The 26,155-nt window shown below is 43.8% G+C and overlaps 1 protein-coding gene and 1 long non-coding RNA gene across 3 annotated transcripts in view; both read right to left on the minus strand.

Moving 5' to 3' along the window:
* Positions 1 to 26,155, minus strand: part of Cemip (cell migration inducing hyaluronidase 1) — a 153,802-nt gene that overhangs the window by 119,955 nt on the left and 7,692 nt on the right.
* The window catches only part of LOC148007744 (uncharacterized), an 83,641-nt gene that overhangs the window by 50,339 nt on the left and 7,147 nt on the right, over positions 1 to 26,155 (minus strand). For both annotated transcript variants that reach the window (XR_015647278.1, XR_015647279.1), the window contains one exon: positions 13,564 to 13,768. This is a non-coding gene — a long non-coding RNA (uncharacterized LOC148007744). The remainder of the gene's footprint in view (positions 1 to 13,563; positions 13,769 to 26,155) is intronic.

A 26,155-nucleotide genomic window follows, 5' to 3' on the forward strand; every position in this document is an offset into this window, starting at 1 on the left:
CCAGGACAACCTGCCCAATAGACTTCCATAGCCCCTTCCAAGTATATATAATAATAATTATTATTATTCTTTCAGGCAGTGTTATAATTGTAACTCCTTCTAACACAATGGCTTTCCATGTCTACTTCCACATAAATAGCCTTTTTGCAAACACTTTACTGTGAGCCAACTTCATCATTTCCCACAAGCAGGCAGAGTACATAGTACAACATAAAAACATAATAGATTTCTCTGCCTTTTCATCGGGCATATAAATATGTGAATAATGAAAAGAGGGAACTGCCCCTTTGACTCTGTTGTGGAGGAAAAGAAGCAGCCAGTTCCCATTCTCAGGGACAAACTGCTTACCTGGTACGCACACATTCCTGAGCTCTGGGTTGCACATGCACAGAAATGAAGTTCCCTCAGCTAACTCCATCACTCTCCACCCCTACAATGGCCTGTGCTGAGGCCTATCTACTCTAACACACATGCATTCAAGAGGAGAGTTCAAATCCAACTGGAGAGGAAGGCTAGGATGGTGGCAGAACAAGAACATCCCTGTTTCAGAGGGAGCTTTGAAAGCTCCCAAAAAAGAAACTTGTGAGAGCTGGAGTAATCACAGAAGGCTTCCAAGAGGAGGAGACGCAGCTTTACCTGGGCCAGGAAAGGTAGCTTGTGTGAGTAAGACTCATGAATGGGACTGGCCTATGCAGAGCAGCAATAGCTCAGGCAGGAGGAAAGAGGTACACACATCGAGCTAAAGCTCAGCCTTAAAAGAGACCATCTCTGGCTTTACACCATAACCCCCCTGCAAAGGGTCTGCTGGAGAAAGTCAGTGTCTTTCAACTCACTTGGATTTTCAAGTATAAATTCCAGTGTGGGGGAATGTTGGAAAGAGGGCACCGGCAATGGAGTCATCCCAGGAAAAGTATTTATTCTCGCCTTTCCTCGGCCAAGGAAAGTTTCTGCTCTGGAAAAAGCACCTCACCATGCACTAAGCTGTATGGTGAAAGCTAAAATAGAAAGAAAGAAGCAGTTCTGATGGCCTCTAATCCTACCTTTAACTCTACTGCTCCCAGAGCAGAAGACAGAGTAATCTGCCCTTCTTTTGCAACGAAGCATATTTCCTTAGGCTACCAAACAATATCCTGCCTTTTAAAAAATGGTGTTTGAGTCTCTTTATTTGAAAGGAAGTTTGAGTTCTTTAACTGGAAGATTTCTATTCCAATTTTACATTTTTTTTAAACTAAGAGACAACACAACGGAGAAGATAATCGCAAGGGGAGAACGGAAGGAGGAAGGAGAAGAGGAGGGGAGGGAGGGAGAGATGGATTAGAAGGGTCAGGGAGTTGGGGTGAGAGAAGAGCTTCCCCTGAGAATCTGGTGGATACAGGAACCAACTATTTCATCCTGTGGCCAAGCTATCTGGAAATCACTCTCTATCCCTTTTTTTTTGCAAGTAAACTATTTGAAACAAGTCACTGTCTGCTTTTGTATCTCTCAAAGGGTGGGGTCACAGTCACTGACCCCCTACTAAGTCATTGACCTACTAAGGAGGACACACCAAACCAGAAGCAGATGTCAGAAATCTGTTCTCTTGGTAGAGGGGCCTCAGTGTAGAAAAAAAGACTCCCCAGTGGAGACCAACCTGGATGCCTCCTGAGAAGGTTTCTGTTGTCAACTAGACTAGACTTGGAATCACCTGAGGGTGTGTAGCTCTGGGTGTACCTGTGAGGGTTTTGCTAGAGAGGTTTAAAGGAAGAGGGATGACCTACCCCAGTCTGCATAGCACCATTCCCTGAGCTGCAGTCCTAGGCTGAATAATAAAGGATAAAGGGAAAATGAGAAGAGGGCCAATATTCATGCTTCCTGACTATGTGTGCTTGCTGCCCCACACTCCCACTTCCTACCCACATCCCTCGCTGTGATGGGCTGTATTCATAGATCGTGAGCCATGAGTTACTTTTGCTCTGCATTTTGTCACGGCAGTCAGAAGGGTAACTGACACCTCCTGCTCCCCACAGTTCATGGAGTCCCTGAACACCTTTGTCCCTGTTCACAAAAGGTACAGGAGAGTACAGCGTACTGCTTCAGTCCAGGCCTAGATCAAAACTGTTAAGTCTATCAAAGTTACCTTTTAGAAAATGAAGCAAAAACACACACTCAAAAAGCCAAAAACAAAACAAATTTAAAAGGTTTCCATGGTGGAGAGGGGAGAAAAAAAAATTCTGACATTAAAAACCATAATAACATCACCACAATCCAGAAACAAGAACAAACTCAGCAATGAATCTCATTCACAGCTCAACCAAGATTCAGAATACACGTCCTTGATAAAACAAAGACTCAGAGGTGAAGTCACACACAGTAGCCTTCATACCACAGAGGGGAGGAACCACTTCAAGATGGGAAGTAAGTGTGACGTGGAGTTTAGCTCTGCCCTGGGAGGGAAAGGCAATTCAATTAACTTTGAGGAAAATACAGATTTCAATTGTGAAGTCCACAAAACTCATGCCTTCCCCTCTACCCCGATGTGTACTGTGAGGCTACGATGCCTCATCTTCACACGCCCAGAGCGCGTCTATCCTTGAAGACCCTGAGAGGGATGGCACCTGCTAAGGCAGCTGCATGCTCTTCTGAGAAGTCTCGGGAGAAGAAAGCAGACAGAGGAGGGCTTCAGGAGGTGGTGGTGTGGACTCCAGGAGCAAAGGAGACTGCCAGGGAAACCTGGAACTTAGAGAGGGTCCTCTGAGACAAAGGAGTTTGGCTAATGCACCATCCCAGCTGCAGCAGAGAAAGCTCTACAGGGTACCAGGCTAAGCCGAGAACAGCGGCCAGGCTGCCAGTTTTACCCACTAACAAGCCAGCGAGTCTGGACTTTACCCTGAGATGGGAGGAGGGGTTGGCTCAGCTTTGACCAATAAACCTTGGCTGCTGGTGGCTCTGAAGCTGGAGTTGGAAAGAAGCCAGGTAATGGAAGGGGCTCTCCTGTCCCTATGAAGCCCAGACGTTAAGGGGTTTAAATGAGAGAGAACCAACCAAAGGCAGTGCTCATAGGTTCCCTTTATTTCTAAGACACAGATGCATGAATGGAAGCAAAACTAACCATTCTCTGAGAAAGGGAAAGGCTGTGGTGCCGTGGAGCCTGTCTGTTGCGATTCAGTGTGACTCTGGGGTAGAGATGTCTTTGCTCAGCACAAGTCTTGAGAAGCCTTGATTGTCACTCAAGATCACACACCCTCCCACCAATCCCTCTTCCAACACAGCATCTGAACCTTTCAAGATACAGCGAGCGCTGTGGTCATTGCTTGGCCTCGGCTGTGTTTATGAACTCTTTCATTCCAGCATTTTCCCAGCCTAATAAATTAGGCCTAATGAGTTGCTTTCCTGCTGCATTAAAAAGGACATGACTGCATGTTTTTCATAAACATGTTTAACCATAAATCTGCTTCGTCTGATCAGTGAGCCAATTCTGCCTGCAGAAAAATATGAGATTCTTCCAACAGAGCTTAAAATATCAAATGTCCCTGCAAGTGACAGTAATAAGAGCAATGACAAAAGCCACTCCCCTTTACTAATGATGTTAATTTGACTCATGCTTTGCACCAAGTATGCCTTAGCACATGTCCCAAAGCAAGCCCACATCCAGGTGACACTAAGTCTGCTCTGCAGGTGAGAGGCCTGCGCCTCAGCCAGGATGAGGGGACCATGCAGTTGAGTGACAATGTTTTAGTCTCAAGATTATCTCCAAACTCCCTGCTCTTGTACAGTAGCTTGTAATACAGATAGGAGACTCCGCTGGCTAATTTTAGTGGCCATTATTTATTGGATTGAAAAAATACTTAAAGCATGAACGAGTATATCTGGGTATATTTAAGTATATCTGTGAGGACATTTCCATACAGGATGAACTGTAAGGTAAGATCCACCCTGAATGTGGGCAGTACCATCCCACGGGCTAGGGTTCCTGACTAAATAAAATGCAGATGTGGAAAAAGGCCAGTTTGGCATAGGCATTCTCTTCTCTCTGCTTCCTGAACCACAGAAATGTGGGTAAGCAGCATTTGCAAGCTCTTGCTACCGTGCCTTCACCAGTGTGATGGACTTACCTCCTCAAAACTTGAGCTAAAGTATGTCCTTAAGTTGTTCCTTGCCAGGAATATAGTTATATCGGTGAGAACAGTAACTCACACAGGAAAGGGTTAAGAGGAATCTACAAAAAGAAACTCCAAGTCTCTGTTTGAAACTAGCCTCTGGTGAACATGAGGAGAAAGCATTTAAGTAGTTCCCAGATGCTATGCTATGCAGGTAACCAGTACACCGAGGAACACTCTCCTTGTGATGGATTTGCCAAGACTGACTACCAAGAACTAAGGTTAGAACTGTCGTTGGACTCACAGTAAAAAGTGTACTGCTGAGAGCCTGACCACAGAGTACAAGGTACTAGGCACTGAACACTACTGGCCAAATTATGCCAGAGAAATCTAGATGTTTATGGGCCAAATCTGGGCTCGTGGCCTCAGTGTTGACAGTCATCATTTTACTTAACCATATTCAGAGACCATGCTCCTCCATCTTAGCCCTCCAGGGTTGTGGACTAAGATTCCTATAGTGTATCTATCCGTCACATTGAGAAAATCCCGCCTTCCTAAAGAATGAGAGCACTGATAGGCTACAAGCTCTATGATGAACACAGATGGGTTTCACTCAGAATTAGGCAGCTGTTTCATCCTCCAAACCCAAGATTCTATGTTTTCTTTCTTGACTATCCCAGATGTGACCCCAGTAGGGCTCCTAACTCAGCTGACACGGACTTCTATTAAAGGATTAAATTGTATCTGTTTCCTGTCCCACTTTTTACTAGACATAAGCAAGTTAAGAGAAAAGGTTTCATGCTAAGATCGTGACACCCACTACAAGGCCTACAATGTGATAGTATTTTAAACAGGTTTAGTAAGAGAAGAAAGATGACATCTGGGTTGATGCTTGGTGGATAGTGAGTGAATAGACAGAAGGTTCAACAGACAAAGAGATGGGTGAGCATGATTGAATATATAGTTGGATGGGTAACCAGATAAATGGGAGGAGATATGATGGGTGGATGAATGGATGGAAGGAATGAAAAAAAGGAAGAAAGAAGAAGGGGAGGGAGGGAGGTAAGGAAGGGGAAGGGATGGGTAAGAAAATTTGGTTAGTGGAGAGATTAGTGGGTGGTTAGATGGACAAAGAGCAGACAAGATCTCCAGTAGCCAAGTCACTGAGTCATTCTAAGCATAAGTTTTAAAGGCTGAGATGACTCAAGGAAGAGAATTGGCGGCTGTTTTTCAACCCAAAGCTAATCTTGCCCAAATGAAATGGAAAATAATTTTAAGCTATTTTATTTAAGCTATATTATTTATTTCAGTTGTCTTATTAAGGTTGGTCTCAACAATGTCATAGTGTTGTAAATCATATGACTACTAAAAAACAAACAAATGGGAGTTAGAGTGTAGCTCAGCTTTTCTAGAATATTCAACGCTAAAGCTTGATCCAACCTCCCTCCCCCTCAAAAAAAAAATGGAGAAAGTGAAAACAGTTGATCAATTTGTAGGGCACAAAGTTCTCTGAACTCTTAACTAGATTCTCAGCACTTGCAGTGAGAGCAGTCATATAAACTAACACATTGATTTCACCCACAACAGTTCCCTAAGGAACTTCAGTCTGGATAGACAGTGGGCTATGGGGTTCCCTTCTAATTGACTGAAGAAATATTCAACAGCAACAGTCTTTCTCTGAGTGATTCAAATGCTGACTATATGACAGGAATATTTCCCGCATGAAATTAAAATACCATTTTGGGGGGATTTTCAGTGACAACATACTATTGTACTCAGTGGAGGCAAAGTAATGGATTCGACCTTTCCCCTACTACTGGGTGTTTGGGAATTTCCAAGTTTTCGTTATTATGATCGTCATTGATTACAACTAAGTTGTAGATGAAACTTTGTGTTCTTCTCTGGGAACTTCTAAAACATGGAGTCCAGGGGTATAGAGAGAAGGCTCAGCAGTTCAGAACACTTGCTGCTCTTACAGAGGACCAGAGTTTGGTCCCTAGCACCACACAGGTGGATCACTACTTCCTGTAACTCTAGCTCCAGGGGATCTGACACCTTCTTCTGGCCTCCTCAGTACCTACACTCACTTGCACACATACAGATCCACAGACACACATAGACACACACATTTATGCATAACTAAAAATAAATATTTTAAATGCATTGGATATACTTAAAATTAAAGTCTGAGAAGTGACACTGCTGCCTTGCTAGCATTTGTAAAACTTCCCATTGCCATTAGATGACTTGCTCAAGTCCCCACGCCTGACTGTAAGTGAGACACTGAAAACACCTCACTAGTTTCCCCCTGCATCTGTCTTAGTAGCACTCACATCTATTACTGGCAACTCATTCCGTTTCTCTGAGTCTTGAAGAACAGCTTATTTTGGCAACCAAGTGCATCAGCTACAGTTTTCAGTAAGTCAGTTCTCACCTCTAGCATGTGTCTCTAACTTGCTGTGAATCGCCTGGCTCTGTTGCTGACCTCCTCATGGATGCTTCCCTGAACTTCCTTTCATTTCAGCCTCGTGGCTCTTCAATTACAGAACTGACTTTCTTTAATACAGACTCCATAATAGATGCATTCAAAACTTCTCTCCTGTTCCCTGTGGTGATTCTGTTATGTCGTTTCTGTGTCTGTTCAGTGTTAATGCTATGACTGGCTTTCCTGTTGCATAACATGCACACAGTTCAGGGTTTTAGATTTTCTGATTTCTTACTCTTTGGTGATACTGCTCTAATCACAACTTGGTTTTCATGACTGTGGTGTAGACAAATACTCCTCTCCATTGCTAGCTCTGTGGATGTGGTTAGAATTCTGCCTATAGACCTGAAGTGGAGTGGAAAGCTGCTTTTGATCAATTACTTGATTGGATTAAGGGACACCTAGGGCACTAGTGAAGCACAGCTGTGAATGTGCTACGAGGGTGTGTCCAGACTGGATTTCATTGGCATCATCCTGTGGGCTGGGGTCCCAGACTGAAGAGAAAAAACAGAGGGATAGAAAGCCAGCTGTGCACCAGCATTTCTGCTTCCTTATCTACCTAGATGCAAGTAAGCTGCCTCATGCTCCCATGCCAGGCCTTTCCCTCCATGATGTCCTGTTCCCTCAAATCACAAGGCAACACAATCCTTTCCTCCTTAAAGTTACTTTTGTGTCAAGTATTAGTTCACAGTGATGAGAAAAGTAGCTGATACACAGCAGAATATGCACCAGCAGAAGCCTGGGCACAAGGGAATGGGCACGCACAGGCTATTTCCAGAGAACACTGGCTGACAAGAAAAGAGAGCACAGTCTCAGGCTGTCCCCTATCCTATAGGTGAGGTGTCCTGGCCACATACAGGTCTGCACAAACATCAGTACAACGGACATCAATGGGCAGAGGCAGCACTGGATTAAGAGACACCTAGGGCACTAGTGATGCCCAGCCGTGAATGTGCTATTAGGGTGTTTCCAGAGAGGATTTCACTGTAGGAGAAAGACCACTCTGAATGTAGGTGGCATGATCTCATGACCCCATGAGCTGGGGTCCTAGCAGCCCATGCGAAACAGACATGCAAACTGGAGGCCACAGTTGGGTGGGGAACGTCACAGCCAAGGTGAGGTCTTAGCATCCCCAAACAAATCACATGGCTTTCATGATGCCAGTGCAATGAACATAGTTCCAGGTGTGTCTAACTGGAGTCTTCAGACCACATGCACCCAGGGATAGCTGTGAATAAGGCCTAAAACAAAACCATAAACTTACTGAAAACATTAGGAGGGGGTTTAAAACTTGACTGTGTGGTTCTCAAGCATAAACATTGAAGACGCTATCATGTCGCAGAATCTAGTGACTAGACCTATCTAAGTATGTATACAGATTTGCTCAGACAGCTTTTAAGAAGTGGGGGCTGAATATGGATTGGTATGGGATATGATTAAAATGTCCCCTGTAAAAAGCTTATGTCAAAATTTCCATGATAACAATGATACAAGGTAGGACCAGGACCTACTGTATTGCAACTCTGGGGAGAGAACTGGCTGCACACTCTTGAGATTATTGTTTTTTTGTTTGTTTGATTGTTTTTGTTTTTCTTTTTTCTTTCTTTCTTTCTTTCTCTCTTTCTTTCTTTCTTTCTTTCTTTCTTTTTTGAGTCAGAGACTCACTATGTAGCCTAGGCTGGCCTCAAACTCAGGATCCTTGAACTTTAACCGTCTGAATGTTAAGATTATGACTGTCACAATACCCAGGTTAAGATTAGTCTTAAGAGTACAGGTTTTCTTTTTCAAATCCTTCCTAGGATTTCCATTCTCTGTAAATGGGCAGGCATCACTTGAAAAGAAGAGTAGTCGTGAGCAAATGGCCAAACAGAACCCAACTGTGCAAGACGTTGATCCCATGATTCTGAAGGTTAGTCCTGACTTTCTTCTGGGGCTTATGGTCTATCTAAGAAATCAGTTCCAAAGAGATTCCAGATGTCCCAAGCAGCTGCCAAAGAGGGCAGTCACATTGTCCTTTACAACTGCCCTCTCCTCTGTCCTCAGAGTGACATACAGGCAAAAGATGGATTTCTAGAAATGTCTGGGGACCAAATGATCAAATGTACTCCTTCTTCCTCTTTCTTGGAAGAAAATTGTTCTCCTGGGTCATCCCATACTGCAAGGAGAGCTTTTGTCCTCTGAGCATGCACAGTGCTTCTCTCCAGAGAATATTTTCCAAAACCAGGATTCTTGAGCCCCTATAGACAGGGTCTCTGAGTTCTACAATGCAAGAACTGTGTGGCCTGGCACGGTGATGATGTCACCATGAAGGAGGTGCTGCTCATGTTCCACTACCCACACTGCATTAGTGAATATATTAGAGCAGTCAAGGTCAAATGTCTAGGAGCATCTAACAAATGTTGGGAATACAACTGTTAGTAGGTAAAGAAAGAACAGTAGTCATGTGACACCTGTGTTGTGGGCATGCCAAGTTCCTGATTGCAAACATCTCAGTGGTTATTCTGTGGGCCAGCAGATGCATTCTTCAGACCATACCAACTTCACTCATGAATGGTAAGTAAGTGCATATTGAAGAATATTCTACCAATTAGAACTCAAGTTAAAAAGAAATACCATCAGATGCTATGAAATTCCCAGGTTGCAGACATGGCTCAACAGGTAAAATGCTTTCCACAAAAGCATGAGGACCTGAGAGTGATGTGCTTGGGAGGTAGAGATAGCAGGACCTCTAGGGCTTGCCAGGAAAGTCAAACTAGTAATTAAGAGACATTGCCTCAAAAAATAGGGGAGAGCAACTAAGGATGACACCTGACATTAACCTCTGACGGTCACGTGTATGCCACAGGCACCTGCACACATATGTGCACCCACATATACACACACACAAAGAGACACAGAGAAAGAGGGGGGAGGGAGGGAGAGAGGAAGGGAGCGAGAGAGAGAGAGAGAGAGAGAGAGAGAGAGAGAGAGAGAGAGAGAGAGCACAACAATTTGGTGTTTTCTTTTACTGCTGTTAAGTGGGCTTAATTGAATAATGGATGTGCGGCTCAGAATCAGTCCCATGTTAAAAAGTAGGAAAAGTGGCCTAGGATGACTCAAACAACAGTCCTTTATGTGAAAAATCAAATCAAGACATATTTGTGGGTGAAATATGAAATGGAGAGGTAAGTTGCTTCTCACTAAGCCCACCATCAGAGAGATAAACTCCATGGTGGCAGTTTGGGGTTTATCCCAGGTATATTTTTGTTTGGGTATCATTTGTAAATTTGTTTTAGAGTTAAGAGTGTATAAGAAGCATAAGCTGAGGGATCTGTACCTAGTCTTATGTTTACACACATTTAAATAATATAATAATAAAGGTAGCTTGAGTCAACACTGGGCATCCTCAGGAATGTTTTCCCTTATAAAGAGGCTGTATGCTGCAGCAGTAAGAGCAACACTGGTCCTGAGCCTGATAAACCACAGCTTAACCACCAAGGCAAAGGCAGCAGCTTGGCTGGCAAACTCACTCTCCAAACCTTTAACTGGTGCTGGGCATGGCTGGGCATGGGAAGAACCTGCCTTGGTGGATGATTTTAACCTGAAAAGGTTTGCTTGTTCGTAAGTCCTCTTTGTAAATATTGTCCCGGGCTGGGCAGGAAGGGGCAGGTTTTCAAAACACCCATAATCATCATCTTCTGTGTGTTCCTTCTGCCTTGGATCTGACTTCCAGAATGCAAACCGCCCCTAGCAACTTTGCCAGGCAGCTAGCAAGGCTGATCAGGCTTCTCCAGGGCTGATGGGATCTCTGATTTTATCGAGGTTCAAAGCTCGTTCTTTGGGCTGTTTGGGGATAAATCTGCCTCTCCTGATTTTCATGTGGTGTGGGAGTTAAGAAAAGGAGAGGTGTGGATGCAGGAATTGAAGCCTTTGTGCAGGGAAACTTATACGGGAAGCATGTAAAGCCAGAGCTGCCACTGTGGCTCTGCATATAGCCGGAGAGCTCGTCCCCATCCTTGACTCCTCCTAAGTCAGAGAAGCACTGAAGCTTTTTCAACAAGGATGGAAGTAACAACCAACCCGTTGCTTTTGCTGGTTCCTGCATCCTGGGACTAAGGTGAGAATGCTGTGCCAGTTTGTTATCAATTGGAGGGAAGATCTTAGCTTCATCATTAAAGGGAAACATCTACTCTAACATCAGAGACTTTCCCAGGGGGTTTAAATGTTTACCTGAAATAGAAAAAAAGGGGAAGCCAGTAATACACTGGGAAAGATAAATATACTTCAAGCAAGCCTGATCCTGCCTGGGAATTAGCCTTAGGATAGTTAGAAAAAATTGGCAAAGAAACCTGGTGTACTCATCCTCCTGTCAGACCTGGAAGGAGCCCAGAGATAATGTAGTACAAGTTGTTCTTTCATTGTTTGGGGACAGGGTCATAAAAGTCACCTATCCCAGCTCACACAAGCACTTGGTATTGAAGCTGACCCGTACTCCAGAACTCTTTCCTAAGAACCACAATTACATCTTCCAAACAAGGAGGCACAGTTTCACACACATTCCTTAGCTAAGCAGAAACATCATTTACAATGACAGTCCTGAGAAGGCACTGGCTTCTTCAGGAAGATGCAAGACAAGGAGATCAGAATGTTTTAGATCCCAAAAGAGATCTTAAGATATGGTGAGATAGCTTAGTGAGTAAAATTGTGCATGCCTGACAACTTGAATTCAATTCATAAAGTACAGGTAATTGACTCTACAAAGTTGTTCTCTGACTACCATACATGTGCCTTACCCCAAAACATAGCCAATGCAATGCAATAATAATAAAATATTGTAAATAGAGAACTCTTAAGATCCAACTAATTCCAGATAGGATTTGGGGGACTCAAAGATGTAGTTACTTATCCACACAGAAAAATGAGTCAAAGCCAGAGAAAAGATCTGTGGATTTGGAGTCACAAGGGAGTCCTGAGATTAGACAGCACACCTCCTGTATCCCACAGATTAGTTATGAGCCAAGCTCATAGCCTGGTTGAAAATCAGAATAAAATGATGAGTATAAGGGCTTATCCATTATTCTGGTAGCTACCACTACCACTAGGCATGGTTGTGGTTATTTGAATAAAAATGGCCCTTATAGGCTCATATACTGTCTCTTCACAGCAATAGAATAGTAACTATGGCAGAAGTTGGTACCAGCAGTCGGGTATTGCTGTGATAGACCTGACCACATTTTTGTTTGAAGGACTATGAAAGACTTTGGAATTTTGGACTAGAAGTTGTTGAACGGTGTAAGTGGGGTTTAAAGGACCATTATAGTAGAATGACAGAAGACAGTACTGAAAGTGATGTAAATTATAAAGGCCCAACTCAAGAGGCATCAGAAGGGAAGAATATTAGTAAGTGGTCTGGAGACCATTCTTGTGATATTTTGGCAGAGAATGTGGCTGCTTTTTGCTTCTGTTCTAAAAATCTGCCTGTGGCTAAAGAGTTTTGGATTAATTGCATTGGCAGAGGAGATTTTAAGACAGTCTAGTATTGACTTTGTTGTGTGGTTACTAGTAATCACTGTTCTGCAGCTCTGTATGAAATGGAACAAGCTGGACAAAGAGAAATAGAAAATGCTCAGTTTGAGGAGAAAAGAAGCACCAGGAAGTATAATGGAGCCAATTCCTGTGCTCATGGAGATAAAAGGTTTAAAGAAAATCCTAATACTAAATGTAATAAAGGGAGTGGTGACCTCAGTGCAAGACCCCACCCAGCTAAGCTTCCAACTTGTGTAAAGGAATAGAAGAAAAGATTAAGCAGAGAAAGAAACCATCAACAACAAAAAGCTGATGCAAATGTAATTGAATGAAGGGGCCAGGTTCCAGCTCCATTAAGCAGCAAAACTTGGCAACCTTGGCCACATGGTTCTGGCTTTTAGAGTCAAGGAGACAGGAAAGGAGTTGTAGGATATCTCTCTGTGCCTAAGAAAAGCTGCTGAGGCCAGGCATGTATCAGGGTGTCCCTGCACAGAGGCCCAGAGAGGCCATTGCATAAATCTGTGAAAATGAAACCTGGATTGCACTGGAGACCCCAAGATGTTGGAGATGCCACAGTCATGTGATTTCTGCCCAGGTACATGGGGTGAGCTCTGAGATTTCAAAGCAAGGCCCAGTCCCCCCTTCCCCCACCCCACCCTCCCTGCTGCCCATGGATCAGGATGTAAATCTCTCAACTACTGCCCCAGTGCCATGCCTTCTGCTTCCTTCCGTGACTACCACTCTGAAACTAGTTGTAAGCCAGCTGCAATTTAAATGCTTTCTCTCATTAGGTTTCTTGCTCACGATATCTCTTCATAGCAGTAGAACAGTAACTAAGACAATCACCATCACCATAACTACAGCCAGGCTATCATCATTACCACCACCATCTATCACCACTATATTATCCCCATCATTCCTACTACCACTGCCATCACGCCACACTGTTATCACCACCATCATGATCACCATCACATCACACCATTATCACCTATTTCTCAATTCAGGACACTATGCACTGCAATAATTTTCTTCTTTTATGATTCATTTGTTTTGACATTTAAATAAGTCTGGGAATTAAACCTTCTTGGTTTGGCCTTTCCTAACCCAAAACCTACAACTCTAGGTTCAAACTGAACAAAATACATTCCATATATCTGCTAAGTAGGTAGTAGCACCCCTGGTTGCTCCTTTGATGACTCAAGGTGCCCAAAGCCATGTCATGTGTGAACACTCATTCTGTACTGTAGCACAATCCCTCTGGCCTCCATGTGCAAAGGTGGACAGGTCTAGGCACCTGTGGCCCCAAGAGAAGTTCTATACAACCTTGAGGGGATCATTAGGTAATAAAGTCTGGTCTGTATCACCATCTGTGGAGACTTCTTGCCTCTTTATTCAAGCAGAGAAAGTTGGAACCTTTTCTGGCCTCTAACTGAGGAAATACAGACTAGGCAGTGGAGAAACAGTTACAATCAAACCGGGAACTTAGTCTCTTACCACATTCAATTGAGAACAGCAGTTCTGAGAAGCTTTTCTGCAGAAGACCTGTACCCCAAGCATGTTCCAAGTGGTTCATTCCTGTGACAGTGCCTTCACAGAGGTGCAAGCACAGATCATCTCCTCTCTTGAAGTGCTTCTGACCTATGACGAGCAGTCAGGAGCCCTTCTGCTGCTCTCTTCATCCAGGAACACAGCCGTCATGCTGGAATGATCAAGCCACTCAGTGAGTCACCTCTTCTTTAACTCTAGCAAGGGCTGGCTCCAGCTCCAGCACTCTCTATGCATTCCCTCCTTTAACCACCACTGACCAAATAAGTTGTGACAATGACTGCCCCATATCTAACAGGAATGTCATCTCTCGTTGATGCCAGCTCAGGCCTTGTGGGCAGTTGACAAACCCCAGCAGCTATACCACAGACTGAATGCTTAGGTCCCTCCAGCACGTATACTTTCTATGGGAAGTAACTAGGCCATGCACGTGAAGCCCTCATAAAAGGGATTAACACAGAGACTCTGGGCAAATACATTCTCTCGCTCTTCTGTCATGTGACAAATGTAACCAGAGGATGGTTGTTTATAAGCCAGAGATGACCCTCATCAGAACTCGCATGCTGCCATCCTGACCTCAGACTTCCACCATCCAGAAGTATAGGAAGCAAACTTCATTTATAACCCACCCAGTACTTTATTATTCAGACCAAAGTAATGGAGACAGAGCTCTGAGAGAAGATGCCAACTCTTTTTTCTTACTTCTTTACCAAACCAGAGACTTATTGCTATCACTGCACACACAAGAACTAGGGAAGTCATGTTGTCAGTAACAGTACCAGCTCCCGCACAAACCAGTTCCTAAAACACAGGACCTCTAACTTGAAATCAAAAGCCATCTTGATTTAAGGACGGGCATGTGGACATGTAAAGAATCTCCCAGAACATGTACCGAACCAAAAGGACTCATTTCAGTCCTTTAAAGATTCAGAAGAAAGCTGTGAGAACTGACCCAGAATCGCTGGAAAGTGATGTCACTGTTCTAGCTAGCCCACGCCCCATGGTCATTATTTTAAAAGTGATGAGACCATCCATGAAGGCTGGTGCTGGAACTGAGCCCCTGTCAACATCCGGTGTGTGGGCAGGCCCCTGGGGGCCATACTGCTAAGGCAGTGGGTAGAGAAGAAGTTGCCTTCTGGTGAGGCTGGTGTGCCTGGCTGGAGTCAGAGACAGGGCACTGGGAATGGTCAAGGGACTGCTGGGTTCTCTTTGTTCTCTGGTATTGTCCTGCAGCCACTGGCAGGTTAAACTAGGTTTTAGGATCTGCAGCTGAGATTCTGGGCATGCACCCTCCCCTACTCCCATCCTGCCTGGCTACCACAATTGTCCCACATATCCTAAGGATATGAGCTGACAGCTACATGGCATAAGAAATGAACACAGGCACCTTGGCAGAACTGGGGCTTGGGTAGATAAACAGTGCAATGTGAGATGCCACTATACCCAATGTCATGATATGTGAAAGTGAGTGTGGCGGGTTGACCTCACAATGCCTTCCCTCCTCCTACCCTCCTGTCTCTCCTCAGATACGTGTACTTTAGCTTCTCCCAACAGGAGGCAGAATCTAAATCTCTTCTTTCTAGGAGCTGACCTTGCTTCAGCTAGAAGGGAAAGGAAGAAGGAAGCTCAGGTATTAGTCACTTTTCGTTGCTTTGATAAAACACCATGATACAAAACAACTTGTGGAAGAAAGGGTTTATTTTGGTTTACAGTTCCAGGGGGATAAAGTCCATTATGATGGGGAAGCATGATAGCTAGCAGCTGGCATGGCAGCCGGGAAAGGAACACTGAGAGTTCTGTGTCTGTAAATGAAAACATGAAGTAAAGAACGAACTCAGGACTGGAGAGTTGGCTCCATGGTTGAGAGCACTGACTGTTCTTCCAGAAGTCCTGAGTTCAAATCCCATCAGCCACATACCACATGGTGGCTCCCAACCATCTGTAATGAGATCTGATGCCCTCTTCTGGTGTGTCTGAAGACAGCTACAGTGCACTTGTATATAATAAATAAATAAGTAAATAAATAAATAAATAAATAAATAAATCATTTTTAAAAAACAAACTCAAAGGCCAGGCTTTAACCCCTGGAAGCCCTCCTCTAGGGACATACTTCCTTTATCAGTGCTGCACTTCCTAAATCTCCCCAAACGTAGCCACCACTGGAGGCCAAATGTTCAAATGCCTGAGTCTATGGGGGACAGTTTTAATTTAAACCATTAGAAAGGAAAGGAGAAATGTAGCATTAAGTTGGGAGGTGCCTCAGAGAGACAATGCACGCTGTTTCTATCTCACAGAAATCTGTTAATCACCACTGGGACAACTCCAGGCTGATCTACTGGTAAAGACATGTGGTCCCATCAACGGTCTTCCCCTCAGTAGACAGCTGACTCTAAGACCAGACTTGTAGATGTAGCTGTTCCAGACCAACCAGCTTCAAACTGTCTGCCAACTAAATGTGGACCTAAGAGCTCATCCGGAATCCAAAGCCCTGTCTACATCAGTTAATCCAGCTGGCCAGCCCACAGGATGAAGACATGTTGGTTGTTTAAACCATTGACCTGGGGTATGCTTTGTTACACAGCAATAGCATACATTGAGAAGGAGTGTTGAGAAGGCCTCACAGAGGAGAGGATGATACTCAGAGAGGACCAGGAAGAAAGAATGGATTGTTGAATGACTTAACCAGTCATTCAACCAGAGGAAACGAACATATAGCAAGGAAAAATGGGAAAGAAAAAAATTATGCTCCAAAGGGCCATGAAGAGTCTTGGTGTGTCACTAGAATTTAAACTGAAAGGGGGACATACCCAGGTCAGACTCTGGAGAGAAGGATGCTACCCAGCCATGAGATGCTTTGCCATTGGTCCACAGACATCTGACTCAATAGCCTCAATTTATCACAGATAACTGACAAGGTATCAAAAGGGGAAAAGTCAGTGCATTTTCCCCCATGCTGAGGAGTGGAATAGTTCAAACATGAGCAGTTATGGTGGGGATGTCAGCAATCATGCAAGTTTCCTCTCTGGCTCTGATAAAACTATGGTTAGCTCAGACCCCTTAAGAACATGTCCATGACAGAATGAGGAAGGAGTCCCAACACAAGATGAGAAGATGGGAAAGAAGTCCCAAAGTGAGATGAGATGAAAGCCTGTTTGATTGATTGATTTCGGAGAGGGGCACTGTTTTGTTTTTTGTTTTGTTTTGTTGAGACAATGCCTTTTTATACCATGTACCACACCTCATGTGGCTGGAAAGAGCAGAGGCCTTCAGAGAACAGAGAGAACTGTGGTGACTACAGCTGCCTCTTCCACCATCTGTGAATTAAATCCAACATAGACTCCCATCTCCTGAGAGACAGTCAATGATGCTTAGTAGTGTGACTTCTGAAGTTGGAGACAAGTGAAAGGACTGTGTGTGGCCGCCGATGAAGGCTGATGAGACACCTAGGGAACAGCTATCGAGCCAACTCTGCAGAAGGACTCCGTGGCTCCTACACTAAGCAGCCAGCGCCCCAGCACGCCACAGCCTAATCCTCACTTGGCTAACCCTCAGAGCCGAGTCACTACAGGCTGCCCCCAGCCTTCACTCCCAGACATATCCAGGCTTGGCCTACTCAGAGGCAATCACTGAAGTTGGCCCAGATGGTCAGATCAAGTGTCTGCCTGAATCCTTACTGAGCTAGCTTTATCGAATTCCTGTTATCTCTATGCTGGTAACTGGATCAAATATACTCTTCCTGGCAGCACAAATCAATGGATAAAGGAAAGATTGTTCGATAGAATTGTGCTAGGCTAACAGGTTAGTAATTGAAGGGATAATGGAGTTAGCGTATCTCATTGCACCAGGAGCTGAAAGGAATTCCAGACAGGTCAAAGAGCTTAAAAAATCAACTCATGGATCATCAGGTAGCTCTAGAATTTTCCTTGGTAAAGAGATCAAGATGCAACTAACTGATACACTGGGCTACACATAAATACTTCACATACCATATTTTACTTTTAAGTGAAAATTAGAGGAGAGAATTTTCAAATGTATAGGCACTGTTGTCTTTATAAGAAAAAAATGAACACCTCATGTAAACATATAAGATGAGATGACATGAAAATTATTTTTAACCTTACCAGTGGTAAATAAATACAGCTATGTGTTTGCAAACAATAAATAAATATAGCTATGATTTTCACATACTAAAATTAATTTTTAACTTTAGAAATATTGACTGTTGGTGAACCTGGCACTGTCATAAGCAGTGACGGTATAGATTTTTAATAAGTCTTTGGAGATGCTTTGAAAGAAGAATCAGAAGTAGCCAAGCACTTTGACCCATTGTGTTCTATGTCTAGGACTCTTTCCTGTGCAAATTTATCAAAATTGAGGGAACTACAACATGACTCTTTAATTTCTTAATAATAAAAGATTTAGCAAGGAATTGGAAACCTTTTAGAGAGCAATAAAACTGACGGTTTTTAAAATTGAGACAAAAACCTAAAACCACATGTGTGCAAGTTAAAGTTATATCTATGCATTATAAAGACACCAGGAAAATTATTCACTCAGACTCCTATCAGGGCTTTTAGGTGGAAGTGCTAGATTTGTTTTCTTCTGTGATTTCCATTTGATAAGTTGTGTTGGTTGGTTGGTCAACTTGACATAAACCTATACATATTTGGGAGAAGGTACCTCAATTGAGAAAATGTCTCCACTAGATTTCTTATAATAAGACTATGGAGGCATCTTCCTGGTTAAAAATTAATGTGGGAGAGCCAAGACAACAGGGAGTAGTCCCATCCCTGGGCAAGTGGTCTGAAGTTGTGTGAAAAGGTAGTCTGAGCAAGCTCTAGGGAGCAAGCCAGTAAGCACCATTCACTTAGGGACTCTGCTTCAGTTTCTGCCTCTAATTCCTGCCTCAAGTTCCTGCTCTGACTTCCCATAGTGATAGTCTGTGACTCAGAGTTGTAAACCTTTTCCTCCACAAAATGCTTTTGGTCAAGATGTTTTCTCACAGCAACCAAACTTAAATAGGACATACATATCTGGTGGGATTTATATAGTAGAAACCTGTTACATACAGATACATATGCAACATTCATATTATTTGTAAGAAATTAATCACATGCTCTCCTAGTCACCTAGTCCCCAGTTATTGCTTCTTCCTTTGAAAACTTACATTAGACTGATTCAGGACAGTATCCAGGGGACACCCCTAAATGTTAGTGTAATGAATAAATAGGCAAACAAGTTACATAGATAAATGAATGACCCCATTAATGAATGAATAAATACATAAATAACTGGGCATTTTCTTTCTAAACAGTGGCTTAAAACACTGGAAACAGCTGCTTGTGGTAGTGCACACTTTTAATCCCAGCACTCAGGAATCAGATGCAGGCAGATCCCTGGGAGTTCGAGGCTAGCCTGGTCTACAAAACCAGTTCCAGGACAGCCAGGGCTGTTACACAGAGAAACACTGTCTCAAAAAAAAAAAAAAACCCAACCAACCAACAAACAAACAAACCTCTGGAAACATTTTAGCATTGCAGACTTACTAGTGTTCTTTTACAGTCACCAAAAAAATATCCAACCGCTGCATCCCTTCTGCTCATGGGTCCTTTAATGTGCCAGGTTATCTGATCTCTCTTTCCACAGAGTGCCCATCTGTGATCAGCAGACAAATTCTAACTATATCAATGTTAGTCCTCAGCTTCCTCCAGAATAAAGGAACGCTTCCCCCTTTTCTGCCTTCTGTGTGCCTTTGTAAGCCTATGTTATTTTCTTTTGTCGACATGATTATACCCCATTGGCTTCCATCACTACCTCAGGGTGGCAAGATAGAAGAGGTAATCACTTGGTTTTGTGCCCTCCCTGTCTAGTGTGGAGTGGTTGGTTAATAAACACCTTTAGAATAAAGGGCCCAAGCAAACGATATCTCATGGCTTTAGCCATCTCCCCGACACCAACTCCAGGCTTTCAAACTCATCTATTTTTCTGTCAGTAAACAGGTAAGACTGTTAAATTCATGGCTGGCTTATCACACCCCTAAGTGGGACACAAAGCAGGCACCGAGTGTGATAAGAGCTTCTCACCCTGAAGCCCCGAGCCTGCTCACCCTTGTTTGGCAGTCTCCATTGGAGTACATCTTGAGTTTCAGGTTCTCAGTCAGAGCTCTCCAGAATAAAATAAATGGGAGTGCTGAGTGCATATACTAGTGGCCCCAGAACTCACCACAGCTCACCACTTACAGCTCACTCTACCATGACCAAGAAGACAACCCTCGGCTTACCTGCTTAGTTTTGTGAATAAGTAATAATAATAATAATTTATTATTATTATTATTATTATTATTATTATTATTATTATTATTATTAAGTTGTAAAGCAGGTCAAAAGCAGTTGTGAAGCAGACCGGCCACCTGCAGTCAGATTCCCACTCAGATTCACTGACTGTTGTCCCTCCTGAGACCTTGCTCCTTTGATTCATGTCACTGACCAGGGTTTAAAGTTTCCACATGTGTGCTGTGGGCTGCCTTCCCCTGCTCTCTCCCTCTGCACCACACTGTCCGCCTATCCACACACAGCTATCAAAGGACAGAAGAACAGGTAGGGTGGGTGAGATATGCCCTAAGTGGAAGATACACGCTAATTTTCAAGACGTGCTATAAAAAGATGGACACTATCCTTTAGACTGACTATGCTATCTATGAATTATTGTGGAAGTCGCCATATCTGCATGTATTTGATTATAATAAAGTATATTGTGAAAATTAATGAGTTTTTATATGTGCATGTGTATGTGTTTGTATATGTGTGTATATAAGCATGTATGTATGTATGTATGTATGTATGTATGTATGTATGCATACATAGAAGCAGAAGGTGAGTGTGAGTATCTGTCAACCACTGTCTACATTATAAATGTTGGGAAAAGTTCTCTCACTTGAACCCGGAACTTCCCGGTTCAGTTAGCCTGCATATCCATCTTGCTCTGGGAATCCTCTACTTCTGCCGTCTAAGTAATGGCCGAAATAACAGCTGGGCTGGCACACTCACCCAGAATTTACATGGAAGCTAGTCCTCACACTTGTGAGGCAATCACTTTACCTGCTGAACCATATCCCCAGGCCCATAAAAATTAACTTTGCCCTTTTCACTTTACAGGATGGCTAGAATGCTCCAAATTCTGTCTATGGCTCCCACTATACTCTATGGGCCGATGCTGCTATGAATGGTCACCTCTAAGAAGACTCTGATATTATGAGTTGACTTCATTGTCTCCTGCCAAACTAGTCAACTTTAGTCAAGTAAGCAAGGATGTGTTCTGGTTGGAAAGATGGTTTAAAAACAACAACAAAAAAACCCCCAAACAAATAAACAAACAAACAAACAAAAATAGGCTGAGCAGACTCAGAGGCTGATCATTGTGAGAAGTTTTGAAGAATCAGAAAAACAAAACAAAACAAAACACAGCAGCAGAGGCTACAGAATGAATACATTGCCCCTGTCCTGATGTTGGACAAGGAAAACAGGATTCATCAAACAGTTCTGGTGGATACTCTCAATTGATGAATTCAGATGAGTTGAATTCAGAAATGTTTCCTCAAACCAAAACCTATATCCCAGGGAGTTGGCCCTAAGACTCTGAGACGTTCCCTGTGAATGGCCACACATGGCCCTGGTGCCAGTAAGTAAACCAGACAGTGTCATTTCCCTCAGGACTGTGAGTCTGCTCAGGGCTGGAACGGCTACCCTCTCCATGGGGACTTGGAAAGCTCTGGCTATCCGGATACCACAGGCCTTGCCTAGGCCACCTGCCCCCAGGAACAGTGGCTGCCTAGCTCCTCCTCACTCCCTTCTCAGAGCCTCTGAAGTTGAAAGCTAGGCTCTTAGACTCACCTGTTCCTCCCTCAGCTCTCATTTCCAGTCCCAAGACGCTCATAAACCTTTTCCAAACACCCATTTTCTTACTCCTCTGTCTGTGGCCAAGACTCTTGCTTTCTTCCTGAACCTGTCCTTTCTGGCCTGCAAACGGCGCTCTCCTTTAAGACTTAATCAGTTTTTCCAGGACGGCTGCAGCCTAAGCCTGAAGAGCTGTTTGTGCTGCCTCTGCAGTGGCACCCCATATTGCTTTGTTCACACCCTCTTATGGCCCAGATTGTAAAAGGGCTGTCTGTCTATCTCTCCAGCTAAGCTGTGAACTTCGCCATTGTGGAGAGACAATGAAGATATCCTTAATCTCTGATATTGGAAAAGATCCACACTTAGCAGTGACTGCATTGAGGTTGCAATTCCTTTCGGCTTACTCTACTGAGAAGGACAACATTGCCCTAAACACATTTTGCCCAAGCTCAAGAATCAAACCACAGCAATTATTAGCAAGAGCAACATCCTTTAGGTCATACGATTCCAGGTCCCAGTTTTCGACTCTACCACCTCTGAGTAGGTAATCTTGACTAAATCACGTCACCTCACTGGGTCACCTCTGTCTACAAAATAGGACAAAGGTTTGTCATAGTTAATAAAATATGGTGTTGTATACAAAGTGTTTTACCTGGATCTAAACTTTCTAAGTGCTCAATAAATTCCAGGTAGTAATTTAAATGATGAAGATGACTACGGGGCCACAGGAGCACAGACAGCTCAGAAGATGACAAGCAGTCTCTAGCTTTGTCCCACTCCTGGAGCAAAATATTGAAGAACTATCACTACCAGGCCTGGTGGCCCAAGCCTGAAATCCCAGACTCTCTGGAGTCTGAGGGCAGGAAGATTGAAAGTTACAGGCCTGCTGGGTCTATGAAGTTAGTTGAAGGCCAGGCTGGGTAACTTAGTGAGACACTGTTTCAAAGTAAAAAGAGAGTAGGAAGGCATGCTGTAAAGAAATTCATTACATGACATACATGACATGACATGACCTCTGCATGATATGGTTAAGGTTTTTATTGTAGATATTAGGGAGAACAGAGCAACAGAATAAACGTGGCCAACAGACTGGATATGGTGGGAGCTAGAGAAACAGGAGAGTGGGAAAGAATAGTGGAGAGACTGAGATAGCAAGAAAAAGAATAAAGGAGAGAGAGAGAGAGTATCTGAATAATAGAGAATAACAGGTTATAAGAAGGGAAGAAGGGGGCGTAGTTGGGAGAAGGGAAGGGCCAGGACACTGATGTGGGGGCTTTGATATGCAGCCATAGCCTTATGTCAATGGAACCATATGTCCCTTCTACCAGAGATAAGGGAAATGACCCCTTTTGGCAACTGGGAACTAGTTTCATGAGTTCCCCAGGAGTGCTAGCTTTTCTCTAACCACCAGGAATCCTCCTATAGTCCAGGCTTGAGCACATTTCTAGATATTTAGACAGCCTGTGGAACCTAACAAGAACCATGTGTGTTCCTACTACACGCTACCCATTGGCAATAAATAGAGCACAAGCCTCTGCTTTGCACTGGATAGCGATTCTGTCTTTGACTGAGGAAAGGGCTATTGATTGCATTATTGGTGATGAGAGAGGATTCATCTCCACCTAAAAGAAACCACAGCCCCCTGGGCCAGTCTCCAGAATGGTCAACAAATAGCGTGAAAGATGCATGCACACTGTTCAAATTACGACTCTCCTCTTTCTGTCCCCCAGATCCCAGTGTCCTCAGGCAACCTCTGCAGAGCATGGGCTCAAGTTTATGCTTGCAAAGCAAGATTTGAAAGAACCATCACCTCTGTCTTTATGTTAAGAATAGCTTCTTATTTAAAGCAACTGTATATGGTTATGTTTAAAGGAAAAAAGACTTCCATCACATGGTCACTCTCAGAAAATTCCAGATGTTGACAACGCTGCCATTTGTACAAACCATACCCTATGATTTTAAAATCTGAATCATATGTAAGGTCTTCCTCAGCTACCTGAAAAGCCCCAACACATGTATAACCAACAATTATGTGGTCAGCATCATCACCAAGCTGTGTGGAAGCTATGATGCTAATGTACACCACCAACACGGCCAGGACTCTGCACTTTTGCAAAGTCATTTCAGTAAGAAGAAAACTATGTGTCTGGGCATCCTGAAGCCCAAACCCTTCAACTGATTTCACTCTTACTATCTAGAACAGAATGAAGGATTCTTATGGCATCTGTGCTTTCTCAGAAAGTCCTCGGAGATGAGCTAGGGACATAGCTCAATCAGGGGAATGTTTACCCAGCATGCACAGGACCTTGGATTCCATTCCCAACACCACATAAACTGGGTCTGCAGTCACACTCCTAAAATCTCAGTACTAAGGAGGTAGAGGCAGGGAAATAAAAAGCTCAAAGTTATCCTCAGCTACACAGTATGTTCTAGGTCAGCCTGGGATGCATGCAACCGTAGAGGGATGCATGCAACCGTAGAGAGACTGGGTAGAGGAAGAAGTCACAGGCACAGTGCAGTATAGCAAAGTCTGCAGAAGGCCCTCATATCTGTCTCCGGTGTCTTTCTGGGCCAGACAGACAGGTAAGCAAGGGGGAAAAGAATAAGAAATTTCATTTCCAGAGTCTACACAGGTTCCCTGTGCCTCTCAGGCACCAGTCCCAAAGAGTCAATCATCCCAACAGAGTCACAAGTGTCCTCGGCATGCCCACAGGCTTGCTTTAGCCACTTTGGCCTAGGGTGAAGCAAGTAAAATACTTACCTTAGGTATAAAATAAAGAGAACACACACACACACACACACACACACACACACACACACACACACACACACACATCAGAAGGAACAGAAAGCTCAGTCCTTAATATATAAATAATACTGCAATCCAACATTTAAAAATTTAGCCAAATTATTTCACAAAGAACCAAGGAACAAAATTCTAACAAGAATAGGGTCAGTACAGTGGATTATCCTCCCCTTTGCCTCCTGTTTATGTCCATCCTAGTGTGCAATGAATGACTGTAGAGTCCCCCGGCTGTGAGCCTTGTGCATGAGTCGGAGCAAAAGAGGAATGTGTGACCTCACTCAGGGCTGAGCAACTGTAGAGAAATGAAACATTTTGCTGAGTAACATGGAAATGGATCTGAAATGTATGGATTAAGTTCCTCTGAAAACAACATGATTTCTCAAGGGGAAGGAAAGGAAAAATACTTAGCTGTGGTGTCTGAGGTCTCTTTTATTTTTTAAGCCCAATCCTTTGGAAAATGAGCACATGAACAAATTACTCACTGCCTGAAATCCAGCTCTGAAATGTGCTGGTCACAAACCACCAGCTCGTTTAAAAGCATTTTTTAGTAATCCACTCAAGCTTGCTCCCTGCACACTCCTCTGGGGGCTGATTTCTACTGTTCATTTGAAGAAGAACAGCTGTGTCCTGCCACACAGTGAGGCAAGGCAGGAACAAGTGTCCCACCAGACAGCATGACAAGTGTCTTCTACAGGAGGCAGGCCAGTGAGCAGGGAAGCATGAGGACCTGAGTTTGATTCCCAGGAGTAGTGACTTATGCCTCTAATCCCAGCTCTGGGGTGGCTGGGAGAAGAGGATCTCCAAAGTTCACTGGCCAACTCACAGTTGAATCTGTAAGCTCCAGGTTCAGTGAGAGGTGTTCTCAAATCAGTCAGGTAGAGAACAATGAAGGAAGATGTTGACCTCTGGCCCCTACGAGCATGCACAAACAAGTACATACACATTCACACACGCTGCACATATGCATATAAACATGCGATTTTATTCTAAAAGGCAGGAAGGTAGTGCCTTAAGCTAAAAGCTGGATGGAAGTTCCACAAAGACCTACCTCGGTAACCCATCAGTGTCCTCAAGTCCTACCTGCACATACCATGGCCCCTCAGGACAGCCAAGAAAGAAGAGGTGAATTTTGATGGACAGTGAAGCAGTAGCCTCTACACCCCTGTCTACAATGGCTCAGACTTGCCCCGGGCTAGTTTCCCAGAAAACTACAGTCAGGGACACCTCTGTCAAGACACTAGGGCAATGCAGGAACTACTCTAAGTGTAATCTAAGGAATAGCCTAGGAAGAAGGGAAAGGCTAAGACACCATGATCTGGGAACCAGTCTTTGTGCAGGGTTCCAGTTACTGAGGCAATGTGGGATGAAGGCCAGATGCTCCCCAGAGAGCAGAGTCACTGATCGCCCTTACTCTGCAGCCTTCTCTGAAACTCTCCAAAGGACAGAGGGAACCTCAGAGAACCACAAATGCCTAGCCTGGTGGAATGTGTGCACCAGTGGGCTGTGTGTGCCTCTGCCAGGGTTATCTAGCAGGTTCTTCTAAAGGCAGGATTTTCTAAGTTCTCTGGACTAAACAAGACTTGCTTTTGCCATCTTAAATCATTTGTATGGTTATGCTGGAAATGCTGGTACCAGCCCCAGAAGTGGGTTTTCAGATCCCCTTTAAGTGACTGAGACCACTCATCAGGGATGGGCAGGTTCTATTCAAAATGGTGTCCTACTCAGAGCGTGTTGTAGGAGGCTCAAGACTTGAACTATTTTGCTATGGAAACTCTTCCCTACCTACCTATCAGCCTTGCCTCCCATTCCCAGACTCCTCCTTCAAAAACACTTTGAATTCAAA

Source organism: Rattus norvegicus, chromosome 1 (assembly GCF_021556685.1).
Source record: "Rattus norvegicus strain SHRSP/BbbUtx chromosome 1, alternate assembly SHRSP_T2T, whole genome shotgun sequence".
Lineage (NCBI taxonomy): Eukaryota > Metazoa > Chordata > Mammalia > Rodentia > Muridae > Rattus > Rattus norvegicus.